The 18,878-nt window shown below is 44.0% G+C and overlaps 1 protein-coding gene across 2 annotated transcripts in view; it reads left to right on the top strand.

The window, feature by feature from the left end:
* The window catches only part of LOC138664693 (uncharacterized), a 65,277-nt gene that overhangs the window by 32,867 nt on the left and 13,532 nt on the right, over positions 1–18,878 (top strand). The window contains exon 1 of one of the 2 annotated variants that reach the window (XM_069751612.1): positions 6,459–6,610. The exons of the other annotated variant lie outside the window; for it this stretch is intronic. The gene's annotated coding sequence lies outside the window, so the exon portion shown is untranslated. Of the gene's footprint in view, positions 1–6,458; positions 6,611–18,878 lie in introns of those variants that run through there. 2 annotated transcript variants of the gene reach the window in all.

Raw genomic sequence — 18,878 nt, 5'->3', positions numbered from 1 at the left:
ATGCCTTAATATCCCCCAAACTGTTTAATGGTTCCAACGGTGTATGATGGCCCCGTCACTGTAATCTCCACACTATGATGTCCCCCTAGAAAGCCTTCATATAGGATAATACACCAGTCCTCAATATAGTATAATGCACTACCCAAAGGTCTCCACATAGTATAATGCACTCCCCATAGGCCTCCATATTGTATAATGCACTCCCCATAGGCAGACTCTATATAAAGTATAATGCACTCCCCATAGGGCTCCATATATTATAATGCAGTCCCTATAGGTGTCCATATAGTATAACGCCCTTCACGTAGGCAGACTCTATAGTATACTGAACTCCCCATAGGCAGACTCTATAGCGTAATGCACCCCTATAGGCAGCCTCTGTAGTGTAATGCGCCCCATAGGCAGCCTCTTTAGTGTAATGCAGCCCCATAGGCAACATCTGTAGTGTAATGCACCCTATAGGCATCCTCTTTAATGTAATGCTCCTTCATAGGCATCCTCTGTAATATAATGCTCCCCCATAGGCATCTTATATAATGTAATGCACCCCCATAGGCATCTTACATAGTAACATAGTAACATAGTTAGTAAGGCCGAAAAAAGACATTTGTCCATCCAGTTCAGCCTATATTCCATCATAATAAATCCCCAGATCTACGTCCTTCTACAGAACCTAATAATTGTATGATACAATATTGTTCTGCTCCAGGAAGACATCCAGGCCTCTCTTGAACCCCTCGACTGAGTTCGCCATCACCACCTCCTCAGGCAAGCAATTCCAGATTCTCACTGCCCTAACAGTAAAGAATCCTCTTCTATGTTGGTGGAAAAACCTTCTCTCCTCCAGACGCAAAGAATGCCCCCTTGTGCCAGTCACCTTCCTTGGTATAAACAGATCCTCAGCGAGATATTTGTATTGTCCCCTTATATACTTATACATGGTTATTAGATCGCCCCTCAGTCGTCTTTTTTCTAGACTAAATAATCCTAATTTCGCTAATCTATCTGGGTATTGTAGTTCTCCCATCCCCTTCATTAATTTTGTTGCCCTCCTTTGTACTCTCTCTAGTTCCATTATATCCTTCCTGAGCACCGGTGCCCAAAACTGGACACAGTACTCCATGTGCGGTCTAACTAGGGATTTGTACAGAGGCAGTATAATGCTCTCATCATGTGTATCCAGAACTCTTTTAATGCACCCCATGATCCTGTTTGCCTTGGCAGCTGCTGCCTGGCACTGGCTGCTCCAGGTAAGTTTATCATTAACTAGGATCCCCAAGTCCTTCTCCCTGTCAGATTTACCCAGTGGTTTCCCATTCAGTGTGTAATGGTGATATTGATTCCTTCTTCCCATGTGTATAACCTTACATTTATCATTGTTAAACCTCATCTGCCACCTTTCAGCCCAAGTTTCCAACTTATCCAGATCCATCTGTAGCAGAATACTATCTTCTCTTGTATTAACTGATTTACATAGTTTTGTATCATCTACAAATATCGATATTTTACTGTGTAAACCTTCTACCAGATCATTAATGAATATGTTGAAGAGAACAGGTCCCAATACTGACCCCTGCGGTACCCCACTGGTCACAGCGACCCAGTTAGAGACTATACCATTTATAACCACCCTCTGCTTTCTATCACTAAGCCAGTTACTAACCCATTTACACACATTTTCCCCCAGACCAAGCATTCTCATTTTGTGTACCAACCTCTTGTGCGGCACGGTATCAAACGCTTTGGAAAAATCGAGATAGACCACGTCCAATGACTCACCGTGGTCCAGCCTATAGCTTACCTTTTATAATGTAATGCATCCTCTATAATGTAATGCACCCCCATAGCCACCCTCAGTAGTATAATGCATCCCAATAGCCACCCTCTATAGTGTAATGCACCCCACAGGCATCCTCTATAATGTAATGCACCCCCATAGCCATCTTCTATAATGTAATGCACCCCCATAGCCACCCTTTGTAGTATAATGCACCCGCATAGCCACCCTCTGTAGTGTAATGCACCCCATAGCCATCCTCTATAATGTAATGCACCCCATAGGCATCCTCTATAATGTAATGTACCCCCATAGCCACCCTCTGTAGTATAATACACCCACATAGGCATCTTGTATAATGTAATGCACCCCCTCTGTAGTATAATGCACCCCCATAGCCACCCTCTGTAGTGTTAAGCACCCCATAGGCATCATCTATAATGTAATGCACCCCCATAGCCACCCTCTGTAGTATAATGCATCCCAATAGTAACCCACTGTAGTGTAATGCACCCCATAGGCATCATCTATAATGTAATGCACCCCCATATCCACCCTATGTAGTATAATGCACCCCCATAGGCATCTTTTATAATGTAATGCATCCTCTATAATGTAATGCACCCCCATAGCCACCCTCAGTAGTATAATGCATCCCAATAGCCACCCTCTGTAGTGTAATGCACCCCACAGGCATCCTCTATAATGTAATGCACCCCCATAGCCATCTTCTATAATGTAATGCACCCCCATAGCCACCCTTTGTAGTATAATGCACCCCCATAGCCACCCTCTGTAGTGTAATGCACCCCATAGGCATCCTCTATAATGTAATGCACCCCATAGCCATCCTCTATAATGTAATGCACCCCATAGGCATCCTCTATAATGTAATGTACCCTCATAGCCACCCTTTGTAGTATAATACACCCACATAGGCATCTTTTAAATGTAATGCACCCTCTCTGTAGTATAATGCACCCCCATAGCCACCCTCTGTAGTATAATGCACCCCCATAGCCACCCTCTGTAGTGTAATGTAGCCCCATAAACCAAATACTCACCTCTCTTCCTCCTGGTTCCTGCGCTGCTCCCTGCTCCAGCTCATCTCCGACTGCAGGCACCGAGTACTGATGTCAACGCACCCACTGTCAGTGGCAGCTGACCCTGCGATGACAGGCGGGGCCCACTGCTGGCACACGGCCCCCCGCCTGCTCAGGGGCTCCATAGCGGCTGGGCGGCAGTGCAGGGAGATCAATTCTCCCTGCTTTGCTGCAGAATGTAATTGTATTGGCACGCTGTGCACACCGATAGTCATAGTAGCGTAGCTCCCGATGGGCCCCCTCAGAGCGCAGGGCCCTGAATGACCGCCCACCGGGGGCTACGCTACTAGTATTGATTGATAACTGTCCTATCTGGTCAAGTCTGTGGGATCTGGAGCGCCCGCCACTTGGTACCGGGTCTGGTCTTAAAGGGGATGTCACAGTGGCTGTGACCTGGTCCATGTCCCTGGGCGCCATATTGAAGGGGGAAAGGTCTTTTAAGGGGAACTGTAGAATAAAGTCTATTGTTCGTGATGGCGCCTGTGGTGTTTGGTCGATAGGGACCGACACTGCTTAAAGGGGTCCTCTGGGGTGATGTTATTGCAGCAATGATTGTAATGCTTCCCACAGGTGAAGCAGGGTCCCCAGGGCTTCCCAGGTGTAGGGCACCTATGGTGTGGTGGGTGGTGCAGTAAAGAACGAGGACACAGGTTTGCAGTCTTTACCTGGTTTACTATAGTTTCAGGCAGCCGCAGTCCAGGGCACCAGATCACAGGACAGGCAAGGTCCGGCCGGCTTGGAAGCGAATCCAGAGTCCCCTTTACCAGGTGGAGATGAAAGCCTTCCTCAAAGCGTGGTGGTGTTGTAATCCCTTACTGCCTATGGCTTCTAATAAGGTCCTCACAGTTCTTCTCTGTCCTCCATATAGGTTAGGACACAAACCCGTATGACAGGTGAACTGGGCCTTTTTACAGGGTCTCTATCAAGACCCGGGCTCTATGTGCCACTGTGCCTCCTGGGTTTTAGGGCAGACAGGTAACTTGCAGTTCAGCTGTCCTTCCGGTTTCTGCTGTGCCTCTTAGAGTCCGACACGGCCTCGGTCTTCCTGCTACCGGAATCTGCGCTAGCCAGGGAGGTAGCCAAATTACTGGTCTGCTCCCCTGGTGTCACTCTCCTGTGCCTTTTTCTCTCCTGCACACCTTCCACAAATTGTTCTTTCCTTCTAAGTTTCCTCTTTCTGCCAGGAGCTGCAGACCCCAACGTCTGCTCAGCTATTCTCCTATCGTACTAGCCCCGCCTCAGCTGATGTTCCTCGACAAGCTCCCTTCTGTCAATCTCACTCTAGCACATCTTTCCGCTTCCTTCCCCTCTGACAGGAACTGCCCCTTTTCCTCCAACCAGAATGTATTTATAGGGGAGTTCACCCTAAACCAGGTTTAGCGCTCCCCCTTCTGGCCTGGAGTGTGAACGTGTTGTATGTGAGATTTACCTGGTGAATGATATCCTTCATCGCTCCCAAGCGTGACATCCCTCTCCCCAAGGGGAAAGCAATGCCACTGTGATGACCAGGACCCTGGGGCGCCACAGATCTCCTGAAGGTCTCATCTATCCTGGGTGATTACTGGGCTATTTAGCACTCTGACAATAGCCAGACCTTGACCAATTGTAATTTGAGGCAAGTCCTACTCACACACTTACAAGACTTACCGTAAGGCAGGATAGTCAAGAGGCCTGGGGTCAATACCAAAAAGGCTTGTAATAGACCGAGATCAGAGTGTTAGGAAGGTAGCGGATCAAGATAAGGGGTAAGTCAAATGGAAGGTCAAAAAGATAAATCCTAGGTAAGCAACGGGATCAGAATATCACTTACAGTTATAGTACCTATAGAGTACAGAGCAAACACACATACACAGTATTTGAGCAAAGCTACAATTGGCAAAGGTCTGGGTATTGTCAGAGTGCTCAGTAGCCCTGTAATCACCCAGAACTGATGACACTTGCAAGAGATCCAACAGACCCAGCCAGATAGGATGGCAGAGCTGTCAATCAATACTCAAACACCTCTGCCTCAGATTGGGCAGCAGAGCTGTTACTCACAATCCTGACAGCTCAGCCAGCCCTCAATCGTATAGGGAAGCAGAACTATCATTCGCATTGTTCATTCAGGCTCCAGTGGCATTGCTTAGACCTAAACTTTGTAAGGACAATAGAGATACTAACAAATGTGTGATCTGAGAAGAAAATATTGTCAATATCAGCCCTTTGAAGGAGAGTAATATCTTGGTGTCTTAGTAAAAAATAGTCAATCCTCAAGTGTCCATCATGAATGTTAGAACAGAAAGACAAGTCTTTGTCTGCTGGGAAGAGTAGGCACCATATACCAACCAACTGATGTTCTTGCACTTGTTTTAGTACTCGTTTTTGCATGGGGCTGGAAAGGATGGACACACCCTTACAGTTGTCCATAGAGGCGTCCATAGCCGCACTGAAGTCTCCCCCCAAGATGAGCGTTCCAACCGTATCAATGACAATGTCCAGAGTAAAGAGAAAAAAATGCAATCGCACAGCCGCTATACGCTAGACCCTTACTGCTCCAGGGGCAAAAAAATGCACTGTTTAAGCCTTTTGTCAGAAAACAAACTAAACAAAAAAACCGCTGAAAAGATTATACCTTGGTGCTGCTTAAGAAAAACAGATCCAATATGATACATAAGAAGAGACTGAAAGCGCACTCACCGGTATTTGAACAATCAAAGCGGTTTATTCACATGAGATCATGCGGTATATAAGAATGATAGAAAATTTGTTTTCTGCTTTAAATATGGTCCTATGGACGCACAAATTAGAACAGCAATTCGAAAAAATTGGCAAATTCTCTGCCAAGATCCAGCGTTGAAGGAAATGACAGAGAAGGGTCCCCTTTTTGCCTGCCGCCGCAGTAAAAATATAGGGGATTTAATAGTTCGAAATCGGGTAACTTCATCTCATAATAATTGGCTCCAAAATACTGCACCCAAAGGAAATTTCCGTTGTGGGCATTGTAATTATTGTAATCAACATCAAACAGGAACTAATTTAAAAATTGGCCCAATAATGCATACAGTACGTGATTTCATCTCTTGTAGAACAACTCATGTGGTTTATATTTTATATTGCCCTTGTAGTTTTTTCTATATCGGGAAAACAATTCGCCCAATGTTTGTTCGATTCAGAGAACATCTCAATTCATTGCGCACAGGCAAGGGGGTCCCCCGTTTGATAAAGCACATGAATGAACAACATGGAGGTGATGCAAAATTGCTTCGATTTGCGGGGATAGAGAAAACTGCCCTACCGCAGGATGGCGGTAATTTAAATCGTATGCTTCTGCGTAATGAAGCAAAGTGGATATTAAGAGCCAATGCTTCTGGACCAACAAGGTTCAACGATAAAGTTGACATGTCTGTTTTTTTGTAAAAAATTCCTGTGTATTGGTTATCACATTATAGTATATTTCTTCCTAAATGATATTCTTCGTCACCCGTCAATGTTTTTATTGTATTTTAACTTTTCACTGTTTCACTCCCCCTTTTTTCCTCCGGATAGTGACTAATTGTTCATTATGACGAAGTGAATAATGGGAGGGACCGGAAGACTATTTCGTTAAAAGGCCCTCTCTCTCTTCACTCGCCATTGGATCTGTTGAAGTGCTCACCTAGCACGAAACAGCTGTCATCCTCTTTGTATTCACATACCCTCCCTGCACCGCATGATCTCATGTGAATAAACCGCTTTGATTGTTCAAATACCGGTGAGTGCGCTTTCAGTCTCTTCTTATGTATCGTATCAATGACAATTGTTCTAAAAAGTACAAAGAGCTCTATCCTGACCTGAGTTAGTTGATATACAGAAGCAAATGTAACTTTATTAGAAGCAGTAGATCATATGAACATAAGTAAACATCTTTCTCCATCATTGCGAGACTCTGAAAATATCCATGGTATTGAGAGCGAGATTAATATACAGGAAACTATGGATTTTGAATCTGGTGAAGAACTGAGATATACTGTAGGGAATGTATAATTAGATAATTTATAAGGTTTGCTCTGACAAAAATGTGTTTCCTTAAGAAAGGCTACATCCAGCTTTCTTTTACATAGGAAATGTAATAATATGGACCATTATTCTGGGCTATGTAGTATTTTGACATTCAGGGAACCCACTATTAGATCAGAACCATTATTGGCCGGCATCTTCACAATGTACTAATAGGATTAGGCAAATACAGAGAGGGGTAAAGGAATAGAGAAGTGAGTGGGGAGGAGGAAAAGATGGGAAGAGGGTGAGATGTCAGAAAAAAGAAAAAGCTAGCTAATGGAAGTAACATAGGAATGACAATAATCCAAAGTGGGTTCAGGGAGGTATATAGAAAAAAGAAGATAAAAAAAATGAAAAGGACTAAGCTAACGCTAGATGCTTGGGATTTATTGCTGACCTGACGCCAAACTTTTTTAGACTGGGGTGTAAAGAAGACCGCAAGGTAAAGCTCCGTGGAACATCATTGCATCATGGAAGAAGAAACAACATCCCCCAATACAATTACTTATAGTACGACAGGGAAGGCAGAGCAGCTTAGAATTCTACAAGTATTGGTGTTCATTTCTATACAGGATGAAAACCGGGAACATGAGTATTATTGAGTATTATAGAATCTTATAGCTGTTTAAAGATCATAAATAGTATGGACAAACAGCCATTGATTGTTATAGAGACTTCTCAAGGCGTGAAATAGGTCCAAAACAACTCTCCTGTCCAAAACCCCCCTCTTTGACCTAGCGCCATCCAATGCCCCTTGTATCTCCATCCATCTCAAGACAGGTTCAATCAAATTCAGAGTTTACCACTTGATGCCATGTAGAACTGCCAACATCCCAACATTACTGAACATTAGTGTAAGGTGATAAAGGTATACATGAAACGTTCTGTTTGACAAGACGTCCGTAAGGGGGAGTCCAACAGCAATGTGTTAAGCAGGAAAATAATTTGAGGGATCCTAAGTCAGCGAAGGAGAATCAGATCCGTTCTTATTGCTGATAGAGGATGGATGATCATTCCTTCTTGCATGCTTCAGCATTGGTGGAAATCCTTCCATAGAAAGCCAAATAGGAATAGTTATGGAATCCATCCTGAGGAAGTCAAACAGAGCATTTCAATCTGTGTGTCCCTTAAGAAAAAGTAGAGCTTTCTTTATGATGAAATGAAAAGGGTTAAATAAATAAGGCAGCACACTGCAGCGCTAAAACATGTAAACTTGAAATACGAAATTTGAACTGCATTACTGCACTAGAAATATGAAAAATGAAAGCGTTTAGCGCATAAAAATGGTCAATTTTATGTGTACCTGGTAGCCCCTTTACGGCATCTCTCTTATACCAGGTCCTAAACTTGCCTTACCTCGCTGAGAATAAACGTCTCCATCATGTCTATGTTTGGATGTGCCGGTCAGGTTTTTGAAATGTATTCTTTAGCCTTCTGATTGTGCACTCCGCCTCCTAGCCTACAGGTGTTTTAATTACAGCAGGTCCAATACCCCTCCACAGAGAGAGAGAATTTTAGTCTAGGAAGAGGTTTCACATGTACCCATTCAGATGGAGACGTTTATTCTCAGCGAGGTAAGGCAAGTTTAGGACCTGGTATAAGAGACCAGGTACACATAAAATTGGCCATTTTTATGCGCTAAACGCTCTCATTTTTCATATTTCTAGTGCAGTAATGCAGTTCAAATTTCGTATTTCAAGTTTACATGTTTTAGCGCTGCAGTGTGCTGCCTTATTTACTTAACTATATACGAGTTGGCGACTCTAGGTTCAGCACCTGTTCACACTTAGTCTATGTTTGGATGTGCCGGTCAGGTTTTTGAAATGAAAAGGGTGTCCCAATCTGTAAGAAGCGCCAACTTCACAGATATTTGCAAGAAGTCGTTGAAAGAGGTACTTCATGTAAATTGTATGACCATAGACATAATTTAACCACTACACCCTCCAAAGATATGGGTTTGTGAACCAACGACTGCAAAGAATATCCTCCTTATCTGTGTAGTAGTGAAGTCTGCATAATACATCTCTTTGTTTATTTGGATCAATAGGGCTTATTCTGGCGACAATGCACTCTGTGAATAGCATAAAAGAGGCATCTCATGGTATGTGAAAGTGCATGTTGCAAAAATCAGACCTAGTCTGGCTGTGGTGTATAGGGTTGTTAGACCAAGGTGCAGTGCCCAGGAATGGGGGCAGATTGGACATCCTCAGTGTAGGTTTCTTTCTCTGTTTAATGAGGGCACTTGGAAACTCATCATTTGCCTACAGCTGGTTTGGGCACTGGCGTCATTGTAGCTGAAGAAGATTGGTCCATGTCGGGATGAGTGGGTGAGAAAAATACACCTAATAAAATTGGTATAATTGGTATGTGTACCTTCGGGGCCAGAGATTGATAGCGAGGCTGTTGCCTCATCACTTTCTGGGCTTCACCAGAGGTATATTAAGTAGAAAACATCCATGTAAGGTGCATGTTTCCACAGAGCACAAGCAGTGTGTGTCCTCACTCCACCATGGATAAGCCATGCCACCCATATAGTTTCTTTTATATTCCACTCAGAGGCATAGCTAGGGATTTGGTTCAGGGGTGGCGAACTTCTGAGTTGGCCCCGAACCAGGTAATCCTGATCACAACTATGGTGGCGCACCCTCATAGTGGATGTAGGAGAACCTCAGCAAATGACCGCACTGTTACTCACAAAAATCTCTATGCAAAGACCAACACTGATATTACTGCCATATGGTAGCCATATAGTGGTAGATATCAGTCCTGCTGAACATGTAAGAGATTACAGTACAGTTACAGATAGTTACAGATGTGCCGGTTCACATTGCATTAGAGGCGTCCGTTAGATGGACTACGTTACACCACGGCATAACACAGTCCGTTAACGCTGCCATTAAGTCCTATGTCGGACGCATCGCTAGCGCATGCCCACAATGGGCGTGGGCTAGCGATGTGCCGTCATTGAGTGATGGACCCTGGGACGCGGGCTGCAGCGTTTCTGGGTCTGTCACTGCTAGCGCAGATAGAGCATCTGCTAGCTCTATCAGCACTTGCGTTAACAGCAGCCTGTTAACCCCTTAGTGACAGAGCCAATTTGGTACTTAATGACCGAGCCAATTTTTGCATTTCTGACCACTGTCACTTTATGAGGTTATAACTCTGGAACGCTTCAACGGATCCCGCTGATTCTGAGATTGTTTTTTCGTGACATATTGTACTTCATGTTAGTGGTAACATTTCTTCGATACTACTTGCGGTTATTTATGAAAAAAACGGAAATATGGCGAAAATTTTTAAAATTTTACAATTTTCAAACTTTGTATTTTTATGCCCTTAAATGAGAGAGATATGTCACGAAAAATAGTTAATAAATAACATTTCCCACATGTCTACTTTACATCAGCACAATTTTGGAAACAAAATTTTTTTTGTTAGGGAGTTATAAGGGTTAAAAGTTGACCAGCAATTTCTCATTTTTACAACACCATTTTTTTTTTTAGGGACCACATTACATTTGAAGTCATTTTGAGGGGTCTATATGATAGAAAATAATGAAGTGTGACACCATTCTAAAAACTACACCCCTCAAGGTTCTCAAAACCACATTCAAGAAGTTTATTAACCCTTTACGTGCTTCACAGGAACTGAAACAATGTGGAAGGAAAAAATGAACATTTAACTTTTTTTGCAAACATCTTAATTCAGAACCATTTTTTTATTTTCACAAGTGTAAAAACAGAAATGTAACCATAAATTTTGTTATGCAATTTCTCCTGAATACGCCAATACCCCATATGTGGGGGTAAACCACTTTTTGGGTGCACCGCAGAACTTAGAAGTGAAGGAGCGCCGTTTGACTTTTTCAATGCAGAATTGGCTGGAATTGAGATCGGACGCCATGTCACGTTTAGAGAGCCCCTGATGTATCTAAACAGTGGAAACCCCCCACAAGTGACACCATTTTGGAAACTAGACCCCTTAAGGAACTTATCTAGATGTGTGGTGAGCACTTTGAACCCCCAAGTGCTTCACAGAAGTTTATAACGTAGAGCCGTGAAAATAAAAAATCGCTTTTGTTTACACAAAAATGATCTTTTCACCCACAAATTCTTATTTTCACAAGGGTAACAGGAGAAATTAGACCACAAAAGTTGTTGTGCGATTTCTCCTGAATACGTCGATACCCCATATGTGAGGGTAAACCACTGTTTGGGCGCACCGCAGAGCTTGGAAGTGAAGGAGCGCCGTTTTACTTTTTCAATGTAGAATTGGCTGGAATTGAGATTGGACGCCATGTCGCGTTTGGAGAGCCCCTGACGTGCCTAAACAGTGGAAACCCCCCACAAATGACCCCATTTTGGAAACTAGACCCCTTAAGGAACTTATCTAGATGTGTGGTGAGCACTTTGAACCCCCATGTGCTTCACAGAAGTTTATAATGTAGAGCCGTGAAAAAAAAAATCGAATTTTTTCTACAAAAAATGATCTTTTTGCCCACAAATTTTTATTTTCACAAGGGTAACAGGAGAAATTAGACCACAAAAGTTGTTGTGCAATTTCTCCTGAGTACGCTGATACCCAATATGTGGGGGTAAACCACTGTTAGGGCGCACCGCAGAGCTTGGAAGAGAAGGAGTGCCGTTTTACTTTTTCAATGTAGAATTGGCTGGAATTGAGATTGGACGCCATGTCGCGTTTGGAGAGCCCCTGATGTGCCTAAACAGTGGAAACCCCCCACAAGTGACACCATTTTGGAAACTAGACCCCTTAAGGAACTTATCTAGATGTGTGGTGAGCACTTTGAACCCCCATGTGCTTCACAGAAGTTAATAACGTAGAGCCGTGAAAAAAAAAATATTTTTTTTTTCACAAAAAAGATATTGTAGCCCCCAAGTTTGTATTTTCACAAAGGTAACAAGAGAAATTGGACACCAGAAGTTGTTGTCCAATTTATTCCGAGTACGCTGATGCCCCATATGTGGGGGTAACCCACTGTTTGGGCGCACGGCAGAGCTCAGAAGGGAGGGAGCACCATTTGACTTTTTGAGCACAAAATTGTCTGTCGTGTTTGGAGACCCCCTGATGTACCTAAACAGTGGAAACCCCCCCAATTCTAGCTCCAACCCTAACCCCAACACACCCCTAACCCTAATCCCAACCTGATCCATAATCCTAATCACTAACCCTAACCATAATCACAACCCTTACCCCAAAACAACCCTAATGTCAACCCTAACCATAACCCTAATCAAAACCCTAAATCCAACACACCCCTAAACCTAATCTCAATCCTAACCTCAAACCTAACCCTAATCCCAATACACCCCTAATCACAACCCTAACCTTAACCCTAATCCCAAACCTAACCCTAATCCCAAGCGTAACCCTAATGCCAACCCTAACCCTAATACCAACTCTAATCCAAACCCTAACCCCAAATCTAACCCTAACTTTAGCCCCAACTTCAGCCCCAACCCTAACCCTAAGGCTACTTTCACACTTGCATCGTTTGGCATCCGTCGCAATCCTTCTTTTTGGACAAAAAACGGATCCTCCAAATGTGCCCTCAGGATGCGTTTTTTGCCCATAGACTTGTATTGCCGACGGATCGTGACGGATGGCCACACGTCGCGTCCGTCGTGCACTGGATCAGTTGTGTTTTGGCAGACCGTCGGCACAAAAAAACGTTCAATGAAACGTTTTTTGTACGTCGCATCCGCCATTTCTGACCGCGCATGCGCATTTTCACAACGTGCGTCGGTATGTCGGGCCGACGCATTGCGACGGCCCCGTACCGACGTAAGTGTGAAAGAAGCCTAACCCTAAATTTAGCCCCAACCCTAACCCTAAATTTAGCCCCAACCCTAACCCTAAATTTAGCCCCAACCCTAACCCTAAATTTAGCTCCAACCCTAACCCAACCCCTACCCATAGCCCTAACCCTAACCCTAGCTCTAGCCCTAACCCTAACCCTACCCCTATCCCTAACCCTAACCCTACCCTTACCCCTAACCCTAACCCTACCCCTACCCCTAACCCTACCCCTAACCCTACCCCTAACCCTAACCCTAATTTTAGCCCCAACTGCTGTTCTCCTGCCGGCCAGCAGATGGAGACAGATGGTGGGCGCACTGCGCATGCGCCCGCCATTTTCTTTTGCCGGCGGCCAGGAGGAGCAGCAGGAGGATCCAGGGACACAGGTGAGTATGATAGGGTCCCCGAATCCCCCTATTTCTCTGTCCTCTGATGTGCGATCACATCAGAGGACAGAGAATTACACTTTGACTTTTTTTTTTTTTTTTGCGATCGCCGGTAAACAGTTAATTACCGGCGATCGCAAAACGGGGGTCGGTAAAACCGACCCCGATCATGCTCTTTGGGGTCTCGGCTACCCCCGGCAGCCGAGACCCCAAAGATTCTCGCGGGGCCGGCCGGCGGGCGCACTGCGCATGCGCCCGCCATTTTGAAGATGGCGGCACCCACCGGGAGCCACGAGGAGCATCGGGGGAGACAGGTAAGTATTGGGGGGCTTTCTGGACCCCTTTTCTCTGTCCTCCGATGTACGATCACATCGGAGGACAGAGAAATTAAAAAAGATCAGGTTTTTTTTTTTTTTTTGCGATCGCCGGTAAACGGTTAATTACCGGCGATCGCAAATGCGGGGTGGGTAAAAAACCCCCCGAATCATGTTCTCTGGGGTCTCGGCTACCCCCGGCAGCCGAGACCCCGGAGAAAATCCGACTCTGGGGGGCGCTATTCACTTTTTCCACAGTGCCGTTAATTAACGGCGCTGTGGTTTAAGTACCCTTAGCGGCCGCCGTTAAAAGGTGTATCGGCGGTCGCTAAGGGGTTACACATGTGTTGAACAGGCTGCTGTTATCGCAATGTGAACAAACAACCCAGCATAGCCAGCCACTAGACTCTAAAACTTAACATTTAATATGTATACCTCTAAAATTATGTGTACTTTAAAAACAATTTGGTGCTCATGTTTAAACGTGCACTAGACAAGAAAAATGGCATGATCTCACCCAATTGCTGTCTCTCTTCTTGTTGTAGATTCTTGTGCTTATTGAGAGCACGGCATGGGATGGAGACCAATAGACCTTTTCCAATGGGGGGGAGAAGAAAAGAAAAAAAAAAAAAAAAATATAGGTAGGTGGGGGGGAAGGGTTTAAAGCTATCTTCCCTGTCGTGCCCCGTGTATAAGACTCCCGCCCTAACAAGGGCAGTCCCCAAGTTTGAGCCTACTTAATGAAGCCCTTTGGTTAGTATAACCACCCTGGATGATATGTCCTCTTTCTCTTCCCAACGCGTTTCCCTCCCCGTTACGGGGGTTCATCAGGGGAATAAAATGTCCAGGTTAAATGTCCAGGTTAATGGAGGTATTCTGCAGTGGCAGACATAACCTCATTCAGCGGCGTCCTCCATGTGAGGATAAGGCAGTCCCAGGGGAGGGAAACGCGTTGGGAAGAGAAAGAGGACATATCATCCAGGGTGGTTATACTAACCAAAGGGCTTCATTAAGTAGGCTCAAACTTGGGGACTGCCCTTGTTAGGGCGGGAGTCTTATACACGGGGCACGACAGGGAAGATAGCTTTAAACCCTTCCCCCCCACCTACCTATATTTTTTTTTTTTTTTCTTTTCTTCTCCCCCCCATTGGAAAAGGTCTATTGGTCTCCATCCCATGCCGTGCTCTCAATAAGCACAAGAATCTACAACAAGAAGAGAGACAGCAATTGGGTGAGATCATGCCATTTTTCTTGTCTAGTGCACGTTTAAACATGAGCACCAAATTGTTTTTAAAGTACACATAATTTTAGAGGTATACATATTAAATGTTAAGTTTTAGAGTCTAGTGGCTGGCTATGCTGGGTTGTTAGTTAAAAGTGGTCAGACGTGATTAGGAACGATACGTTCTGGTTTCTTTCTTTTTTCCTGCTGAATTCACATCGCAATGTGAACCCAGCCTTAGGCTGGGTTCACATTACGTTATTGGCGTCCGTTAGACAGACTACGTTACACCGCGGCATAAATGCGGTGTAACGTAGTCCGTTAACACCGCCATTAACTCCTATGTCGGACACATCGCTAACGCACGCCCACAATGGGCGTGCGCTAGCGATGTGCCATCATTGAGTGACGGACCCTGAGACGCGGGCTGCAGCGTTTCCGCGTCCGTCACTGCTAGCGCAGTTAGAGATAGCAGATGGTCTATATGCGCTAGCGCGATGGAGAATATCGGGACATGCGTCAGCAGCCCGTTCACGTATGTGTTGAACGGGCTGCTGTTTAACGCAATGTGAACCCGGCCTTACAGCTGATGTTCTTTCTAGGGGAGTCATTCACTTTTCCTTCTGTCCCAGACCAACATGACAGTTTCTTACAGCCAAGACTCATCTGCAGAGATTACAATAAAGACACATTTGACTTCTCACAGTTCCAGCACTGTCCTCATCTGCCCCCAATCTGCCCTGTGCAAGTGCCCTAGAAAACAATGCTGATATTTTGCCCCCTACAAAGTAATAATGCCCTCTATGTGCCCCTTTGACAAGTCACAATAACCTCAGTTCCCATAACAAAAAGTGCCTACGTAACATTTAATAATGTCCTCCCCTGTACAGCTCCCTTCTACGCAAAGTATAATGCCCCCACACTATATAGTACCCTCCTACACAGTATATTGACCCTTTAATAGCTTCTAAACTGTTTGATGGCCCCAACACTGTATAATTGCCCCCACACTATACAAAAGCCCCACATTAGCTTCCACATTTTATGATGGCCCACTCACTGTATGATGGCTCCCTCACAGTAGTCCACACACTGTATGATAGCCCCCTCAGTAGCCCCCACAGTGTATGATGGCCCCCTAAGTAGCCTCCATATAGTTTAATGAACCCCATAGTCTTCCATATAGTATAATGCAATCCCCATAGTCCTCTATATAGTATAATGCACCCCCCCATAGTCTTCGATACAGTATAATGCACTCTCCATAGTCCTCCCTATGGGATAATGCTCCCCATAGTCCTCAATATAGTATCATGCATCCCATGGTTCTCAGTATAGTATAGTCCATCCCATAGTCCCCAATATAGTATAATGTACTCCCCATAGTCCCCAATATAGTATAAAGCATCCCATAGTCCCCAATATGGTATGATGCCTAGCTAATATTGCTAATACATGTTACGATAGAGCATTATGTAATGTATTCTTACCAGTAACCGCTAATCAAAATCTAAAAATGTACTGCTCAGGCTAGGTTCACATTGCGTTAGGGCAGTCCGTTTAGCGCATAGCGCTATGGACTGCGCTAACGCATTGTCCCAAAAGGGATCGCATTTGCCGATCCCGCTAGCGCAGATGCCCGATCTGCGCTAGCGAGGAACGGACCGCGAACGCTGCAAGCAGCGTTCGAGGTCCGTCACTCAAATGACGGCACATCGCTAGCGCACGCCCAATGTGGGCATGCTCTAGCGATGCGTTCGCCATTACAAGCAATGGCGGCGTTAACGGACTACATTACACCACGTTATGCCACGGTGTAACGTAGTCCGTTAAACGGGTTCACACAACGCAGTGTGAACCTAGCCTTATTATAAAGTTTATAAATCATATTGTTCCTGCTATTCAGCCCTTGTACATTGGTCAACAGCTCTCCCCACACAGTATGATGTTCACATAATTACAATAATTTTTATTTTTATAGTGCCAACGTGTTACACAGCATTTTAAAATTCCGAGGGTACTTGTACAAACAAGATAAGACATAAGAGAGTAACACATAATTCAAACGCTTTCCTAAACAAGCTGTACATGTACAATAATTGCCAGACTGGATGCATAGTGCAGCGATTTCCTGCTTGTTCTGTCATTCTGTGCCGCGTTGGAAGATTTCAGTACAACCTTTTATGACCGTGACTGTTGTGTACGGCAAAGGAAGTGACGTCTGGTCCTGAATAACCTGCGTTTGCTCACATGTAACATTATTACAATCAGTAAATACATAAAAATCAGCTGGTAAATGGAATTATCACGTTAACTGTACCAATATCATACAAAAGAAACTAAAAAGAATAACATTTTTTTCTTTCTTTTCATTATAGTATAGTATCATTTCAGTTTAAGACTGCATTTAAAGTGACCTGGGAAAAAATTGAAATCTCCACTCCCCACTACCAAAAATGTACAATTATTATGAGAAGCATCTCTTAGGAGTAGATGGTGTGGCAAATGCCTCGGGTGCTGGATGTTTGGAGGTGTTGGGTGCCGGTCTCCAAAAGGAACTAATGTTCCCAGTTCTCACATAGGAGCCTTTTCAAACTTGAAAAATATCTAATTTCAAGACTGAAACATAGTATGAATAAAACCTTTTGACTGTTCGCAACTTTTTGATCAGAAAGTTTGGATTCCTGTCACCAGCTAATAACTGTCCAGTTTTTGCTCTTATGTTAGTCTTGTTTAAATCAACCATACAGCTCCAGAAATATGGGTCTTTTTATTTGGTACTAATTCTTAGGGTATTATCAAGGGGCCTGACACACAGGATTCTCTAGGGGGGGTGGGTGTTTAGGCTGTTTTTGAGTCACGCCCCCTTAGTAAATACTGTGGAAATTAAAGGGAACCTGTCACCAGCAAAAATGCTATTACTTGCAGATATGGACTTAATCTGCAGGTTGATAGCGTTACTAATCTGTCCACCAGAAAAAAAGGTTTTTCCTCTTACCTTCTTGGTGTCCAGGATGTTCTCCACCTCGAAAACGTCCTCAGAGCTGACTGGAGAAGGAGTTGTGCCTGGATCTTTGAAGAAGGAACTAAGGGCAACAGGCTTTAGGAGAGAAACGTGGAAGGAGTTGGGGATCCGTAAAGAGGCAGGGAGTTTGAGCTTGTAGGCTATAGGATTAATTTGTTTAAGAACCTCGAACAGAACGATGAAGCGAAGACCTAGTTTATTGGAGAGTATGTTGAGACAACATATCTAGACAACAGCCAGACCTTTCCCCCAGGACAAAACAGAGGCGGATCCAGATGTCTCTTGTGTTTTTTTTAAACAATTCAGAGAATTTCAATGAGGTGTACTTGGTGTCCTCTCAGATTTTAGAAAAACCCTTAATGACAGATTCCGCAGAAGGAATATCAGAGGAAGTGGAATACTGTATATAATACATAATACTGTATGGAGGACTATGGGGAGAGCATTATACTATATGGAGGACTATTATGAGGTTTAATATACTGTATGGAGGACTATTAAGTGCATTATACTATATGGAGGACTATGGGGAGTACATTATACTATATGGAGGACTATGAGAAGTGCATTATACTATATGTAGGACTATGGGGAGTGCATTATACTATATGGAGGTCTTTGGGGAGTGCATTATACTATATGGAGGTCTCTTGGGGTGCATTATACTGTATGGAAGAATATTGGTTGTGCATTATAATATATGGAGGACTTTGGTGAGTGCAAGACTTCTATATACACCCTTGCTCCTCCCCAATGATGGGCCAGCCTTATAGTTAACCCTGTGACCTCTGACTAACAGAAACTGCAGCCTGCAGGATGATAAAAACATGCAATACAGTACATTTTTATACATTTAACAGGGGTACTCAGAGGGGTGTTACATAATTTCCACCTTTACAATTTATTTACAATTGCTCATTTTGCTCTTTAACCCACTTAATTCTTTTTTTGTCTTCCTTATGTAGAAACAGGAAGTCTCTTGTCCCTGTATTTATCATCCCCCTCTGCTCCTGACCCAGCTGCTCCCTTCTCCACTGCCAGAGACATTTGCAGGGAAAACTGACCTCCTGTTTCTGCATAGAGCTTAGAAGGATTCAGATAGCCAGTTTTTATCACGTGATTAGTAAAAAAAAAGATATTGACGTTTCAGAGTAGATCACACTGCTGTTTAAAAGAAGCAGTTTCAGACAGAGTGGAATAACAATTTCGTAGCACAT

The sequence above is a fragment of the Ranitomeya imitator genome, chromosome 2 (assembly GCF_032444005.1).
Source record: "Ranitomeya imitator isolate aRanImi1 chromosome 2, aRanImi1.pri, whole genome shotgun sequence".
NCBI lineage: Eukaryota > Metazoa > Chordata > Amphibia > Anura > Dendrobatidae > Ranitomeya > Ranitomeya imitator.
Note: the sequence above shows the minus strand (reverse complement) of the source record. Positions and strands in the feature narration are given on the sequence as shown.